We start from the raw sequence: 7,066 nt of genomic DNA on the forward strand, positions 1-7,066 counted from the left end.
AGCTATGGTAAGCTGAACATGGCCCCCAAATATGTCCACATCTAAGTCCCTAGAATCTGTGAATGTTGTCTTATATGGCAAAGGGGACTTTACTGATATGATTTTGAAATAGGAAGATTATCCTCAATTATTTGGGTGAGCCCCAAATGTAATCACCAGGGCCCTTATCAAAGTAAAGTAGAAAGGTCAAGGGAGGAAAAAGGTGATGAAAGCAGAGAGAGATTGGAAGATGATATGATGCTGGCTTTGAAGAGGAAAGAAGGGACCATGAGCAGAGAAAGCCCCCCCCCCCCCCTCCCCGGCCCAGAAGCTGGAAGATGCATGGAAATGGAATCTCTCCCTAGAGCCTTTGGAGAGAGAGAGCACAGTCTTGGTTTCCACTTGGTGAAACCGATTTTGAACTTCTGATCTCCAGAACTCTAAGAGAATACACGTGTGTTTTAAGCCACGAGGTCTGTAAGAGAGTGAGTTGACCTTTGAACAACACATTTGAACACAGGCCCGCTTGTACACTTTTTTTTTAAATAAATTCAGCACAGGACTCAATGTATTTTCCGTATGATTTTCTTAATAACACTTTCTTTTCTTTAGCCTACTTTATTGTAAGAAAATAGTATTATAATCCATATAGCATGCAAACTATGTGTTTAATGACTGATGTTATCAGAAAGCCTTCCTTCCAGTCAACGGTAGTCTTATAGTAGTTTGGGGGGAATCAAAATTCATATGCAGATTTTCAACTGCTCAGGGGTCATGCCCCAAACCCGTTGTTGTTCAAGGATCAACTGTAGGCAGTGCTGCCAACGCCCCAGCGGAGAAGCTGAGGTCATGATCGAATTTGAAATATTTAAAGTGGATACAAAACTGTTTCAGCCTTGCAGACAATTAGGTGTGTTGTTGTGGGCGATGGTGCCGTTGGTAAAACATATCTCCTGATATCCTACACGACAAACAAATTTCCATCTGGTAGGTACCGACTGTTTTTGACAACTATGCAGTCACAGTTAGGATTGGTGGAGAGCCATATACTCTTGGACTTTCTGATACCGCAGGGCAAGAGGATTAGGACAGGTTACGGCCGCGGAGTTATCCACAGATGTATTTCCAGTCTGTTTTTCAGTGGTCTCACCATCCTCATTTGAAAATGTGAAGGAAAAGTGGGGGCCTGAGATAACCCACCATTGTCCAAAGACTCGTTCTTGCTTGTTGGGACCCAAATTGATCTCCGAGATGATCCCTCTACGACTGAGAAACTTGCCAAGAACAAACAGAAGCCTATCACTCCAGAGACTGCTGAAAAGCCGGCCCCTGAGCCGAAGGCAGTCAAGTATGCGCCGTGTTCTGCCCTCGCACAGAGAGGCCTAAAGACTCTTTGACCAAACAATATTGGCTGCCCTGGAGCCTCCCGAACCGAAGAAGAACCGCAGGTGTGTGCTGCTGTGAACATCTCTCCAGAGCCCTTTCCACACAGCTGGCTCAGCATTGTACTAAAAGCAATGTTAAATCAAACTAAAGATTAAAGATTAAAATTTGTTTTTGCAATAATGATAAATGCCCTGCACCTACCTCCGTGCACTCGTGTGAGACAAGGCCCGTGGGTATGGTCCCCTTCCCCCTCTCTGTACTAGTTAATTTGAGTAATTGTGTATTGTCAGAAAAGTGATTAATACTAGTTTTTGTTCTGTTTCAAATAAATTTTTGTTTCGTTTAAAAGCAAGGCATGCTTGTGATGACTCCGTAACAGACTAATTTGGGTTGTTGAAGCTGTTCCGGGGCTCCATTCACTCTGGAGAATGATCTGGGACATTAAGGTTTGTTTTTTTTTTAATTTTCCTTTTTTTGCCCTTTTTTTTTTTTTTGTGGGGAGGGGTGCGATGAGGGGAGTGTGTGTGTGTGGGGGGTTTGTTTTTATTTAGTCATGTTTTTTTTAATTCATTAACCATTGGACAGCCCTTAAGGGGAGGAGGATGGATTGATTCCACATTCCACTTCCTAGATCTAGTTTAGAAAACTTGTTCCCCATCTGGTGCTCTTAGGAAGGAGTATAGTAAATAATAACAGACTCCTTTTTGAAAGTTGCCTTTTCTCTTTACCCTTGAGTAGGTCCAGTATTTGATGAAACTCATGAAAGTGGGTGGAACCTGCCTGCCCCTCTTCTTTTCTAGGATGCACTATATATGTGACTGTGACTTTCAAGGAAATTTGTTTGCCATTTGCTGATTTTTTTTGAAGTTAATTTCTAACTCACTGATAAATGAAGAAAAGTATTGCACCTTTTGAAATACACCAAATGGATTGAGTACATAATTAAAAAACATTTTTTCCCATCAGTCATTGTCCTATATGCTTAGCATAGTGTATGATACGGTGTTCCTAGAACACAGCTGAAGACCTGGTAAATGGAGGAAATGTGAGGGGTGGCGCTAGGAGACAGACGTCTATGGAATGATGCACATCTTCTTTCAAGTTGGGAGGATGGAGACCTGCTTCATGAAGAAGCTGGGGGTGAGGGTGGGGAGAACATTTAACAACATGGGGACCAGTCAGGGGAATCCCCTTATTTCTGTTTTGCATATGAGGAACCCTAGAGTAGCTAGTTAAGGCTCTCTAGTTTAGTAAAAAAGTCATGGAGTCTTATGAAGACTCTTCATAAGTGTTAATAGGGATTTTATCCACTTATTTTGGTTGCAGTTTCCAATTTTTGAAAACGTTTAGATAATCTCCACCTTCCCCTAATCCTAATTCTTGTAGATTCATTAGTGTTGAACCAATGCTTTCTCATGTCTCAATTCTTTGTATATGCATTCTTTTCAGAAACAAACAAAAAACGCTTCACACACACAAAAAAGGATCGACTGTAATTTCTTTTTTTTTTTTTATGAATGATTTTATTTATTTACTTGACAGAAAGACACAGCGAGAGAGGAACACAAGCAGGGGAAGCAGCAGAGGGAGAAGCAGGCTTCCCGCGGAGCGGGGAGCCCGATGCGGGGCTCGATCCCACGACTGCGGGATCATGACCTGAGCCGAAGGCAGACGCTTACCGACTGAGCCACCCAGGCGCCCCTCGACTGTAATTTCTTACAACTGCAAAGCATATTTCCAATTAGGCCATGGAAACTAATACAACAGCTATATATAGGATTTTTTTTTTTTCACAATTGAAGAAATTTGAATATGGATTTTATATAACCTAATATTATTAAGTCAGTATTAAATTTGTTGCGTATAATAATGGTATGTAGTTATATAGGAGAATATCTTTATTTTTAAGGGAGACACACTAAAGTGTTTAGGGAGAAGTGTGAAGATGTTTACAATTTATTTTCAAATTGTTCAGAAAATGTGTAAGTGTGCATAAAAAGTGATAAAGCAAATGCAGTAAATAGTAACAACTGGTGACTCGAGATGAAGATATGGTTGAAGATCTACTATTTTTTTCAACTTTTCTGTAGGTTTGAACTCCCCCTCCTTGAGAAATTTTTTAAAAATTATGATTAAAGACTTTAAATACTACAGAAACAGCTTTCATAGACATTATCATCCATTTTATTTTTGCAATAAAATAAATCTATGTTAACTGATACAATTTCAACATGAACATATAAGATTTTTCACCTCATTAAAGGGCTTATGTATGTTTGAGAGTGATCATCCATCTATTAACTAGAACTCTGAATGTTATCTCTTGCTCATCATACTTGCTCTACTCATTAAAGATAATAGTGACTTAAGTGATTGCACTAGTCCAAGGATGCTCAAATCACATTGGCTTAGACATTTGGTTATTCTGTCTTCTAAAGTCTGAGATTGAAACTGAAGTTGGATAGGGGAGTTTAGTCAAATACTGAGACCGAAGCTAAGTTATTTCCAGGGACAGAACATATCTTGACATGTTATAGTGATTCTAAGTGCTTTCAGAGATGGTAGATCATCTACAAAAGAGCAAGAATCAGACTTTCTACACCTAACCCCTTTCTCTTCCCTGAACTCCAGATTATCATATTTCATATTCCCATTTGGGAATTTGATCTTTCCTGATTCCTACTTGATATTTCCGCTCAGATAGCTACCAGGAGTCTCACAATTTTGTCCAAAACAGTACTCTTGGATTTCTCCCTCCAAACCTACTCGTCACTCATGTCAGTAAATAGCAGCTCTTTCCAAGTGTTCTGTCCAAACACCTGCAATTAATCCTTTATTATTCTCCTGTCATAACCTACATTCAGTTCATCAGTTTCAATTAAAATATATCTTCACTATTTCTCAGATCTCCACTGATACCACCTATCTCTCTCCTGCTACTACTCTTGCTCTCCTAGTCTATTTTTTAACATAGCATCCTGGGGGAGCTTTAAAAAAAACAAGTCAAATAATGTCATTACCCTGATCAAACTCTCCAAAGGCACTCCAACTCATTTAGAATAAAAGACAAAATCTTTGTAATGGCCTATGAGGCCTCTCTATGGCCTACATGGTCTGATCCTCAACTACCTCCCTGATCTCTTGTCCCTGCAGATATTTCCTTTGCTGGCTGTGTTTCAGCCATACTAGCATTGCTTATTCCTTGAACTCCCCAAACTTGTGCCTGCCTCAGGGCCTTTGCACTTGTTTTCCAGTTCTTAGACTACTCTTCTCCAATATAGGCTATGGTTCACTATCTTTATTCAGGCCTCTGCTCAAATATTAACTGATCAGGCCTGTTGTCAACACTGTATTCCATATTCTGTTGTACTTCATAGCACATATCATTCCCTGAATATTATACTATTATACATTTCTTTCATTTGCTTGTTTTCAGCATCCACCAACTAACATGTAGCTTTATGTGGACAGGCTCTTTTTCTTGTCTGTTTACTACTGCATCCCCAGCATGTTTTACTTATCTGAGGGTACAAAATATGTTTTTTTCCCCCCTCTCCTTTATTGCAGGAAATGGTGTGCACAAATACTCATAGTGGAGCCTGAACAGATGTCACACTTGTAAGTGTAAATTTTGGTGCTAAAGGGAACGATTGATAGATAATATAGTTACACTAAGCCACCTCCACCTTTAAGAATTAACTGTTTTTGGCTTTCCTACCCATATTCGGAGATTCCTCAGAACCAAATGGTAAGGACTACCTCCCCAACATGTAATTACGGCATGTGCCCAACATCCTGTGTGCCTCTTAAAATGTTTTCATTATATTCCTCCCTGTAAACTCAAACCTTCCCTATTTTCTTTTCTCCTCCCCATCTCCACGTTTCAGCCTTCTGCCTAATCTCTTAGTAGATCAAGCACAGGCACGTGCAAAAGCAGGAAAATGTTTCCTGGGGTCTAACCATTGGAAAGAAGGGATGGATTCAGTAGAATCCTAGGAAATAAGTTATTGTTTTTTAATTGGGCAGGGCAGACAGGAGGTAATAAAAATCATGCTGGAGGATAATATTTGGGATTTTATGCACGTACATGAGAAAAAGAGTTTACGCAAGGGGATGGGCTAGGACACCTGTAGTGTTCTTGACATTTTTTTCCAGGAAGTTTTAGTTTTACAGCTTTATTTTAGTACCTTATCTTCTGTTCTCACTTGACCTCTTTAAAATGTGTTTTCAAACACTAATAAAGGTAGAAAGGCAAAGTCCTGTGCTATATCTGGTGCCCTGAATTAATGAAGGAATAAATGAAACTAATTTTGTATGCAGTACTAAAAACAATTCTGGGAAAGGACAATTTAGGAAAAAGGAAGAACTATCTGGGTGGTGACTGAAAACTGCGAACAGGTTCTTACCAAGTAATACTGCAACTACATAGCCAGTATGTCAGTGGTTATCAAACATGTGAATCACCTGGAGTGTTCCAGAGGTTGTTCATCCTGGCCTCTCACCCCCAGTGCCCATGATCTGGGTTCGGGGGAAATATGTGTGGCTTTAGGGATAAACTGACTGATTGAGGGTCGTATGGCCTTTGGACTGTTTTAAGAAGCACTGCTTTTATATTTTATTTATTTGAAAGAGAGACAGCAAGAGCAAGAGACGGAACACAAGCAGGGGGAGCGGGAGGGGGAGAAGCAGGCTTCCCGCCGAGCAGGGAGCCCGATGTGGGGCTCAATCCCAGGCCCTGGGATCATGACCTGAGCCGAAGGCAGCCGCTTAACGACTGAGCCACCCAGGCGCCCCAAGAAGACTACTTTTAAACGTCTAGTCTTAAAAATGGAGAAAGCCCTTTTTATTCTCTAATATTTAGTGCCTCTATTTTCAGAGAGGAAGAGAATGAATGTCACTTCCAAGCAAGTGACAAACATTTTAAAGACTTAACAGTTTTAACAATGTAAGTTTCTGGACATTTTCTGATTAGCAGGCCCAGGATCTGGAAATCCCTGAGCATCTATAAACCCTCTTTCCTGCTTCCTTCCTTATCCAGATTGTAAAATAGCAAAACTACAACTATGGAGAATTGTGTAAATTCTCAACATCTGAGCAAAAACGGTTTATTGTAAATAAGTGGCCTTTTTATTATCTTATTCTGACAATTTAACGTCTCCAGTTTGACCAGTAAGTACATACTGATTCCATGTACCTGAAAAGAATACCAAACTGGGACAGGAGAGGTATGTAAACTAGAAATTACGTCAACGACAGAATCAAGATATCGAGGTACACGGTAAAGGTTTACTAATAGGAGACGGGCATGGATTCAAAAGTATTGCTTTGCATTTTTACAAACATGAATCTTCCAGAGCAAGAAAAATGCAATTACAAAGTACAGATCCAATCTAATTGCTTTACAGTAAACACTCTTTAACACTAATCTCTACAATCTTGAGACTTGCGTTGACTGCCACGCGTCATTAACCGTTTCACTGTTAGAGCTGTTACTTTTCAGAATGAATACACGTACTCTACCTAGCTCTCCACTATGCTAAAGAATCAGGTCCCATCTTGGGTTCCTTTCTTATCCTCCAAAGGAAAATGCTGACATCGACTAAGAAAATGAAACTAAGTGGTATTAAAAGAGAAGGAATTTTTAATAGAGAGAAAACAGCTTCTTTCACCGAGAGGGTGGGTGGCTCTGAAAAGAGCCTTT

At 40.0% G+C, this 7,066-nt stretch overlaps 1 pseudogene; it reads left to right on the forward strand.

Moving 5' to 3' along the window:
- Window positions 1–853: 853 nt before the first annotated feature.
- Window positions 854–1,647, forward strand: LOC116629461 (annotated as a pseudogene).
- The last annotated feature ends 5,419 nt before the right edge of the window (window positions 1,648–7,066 follow it).

The sequence above is a fragment of the Phoca vitulina genome, unplaced genomic scaffold (genome assembly GCF_004348235.1).
Source record: "Phoca vitulina isolate PV1807 unplaced genomic scaffold, GSC_HSeal_1.0 scaffold1030, whole genome shotgun sequence".
NCBI classification, from domain to species: Eukaryota; Metazoa; Chordata; class Mammalia; order Carnivora; family Phocidae; genus Phoca; species Phoca vitulina.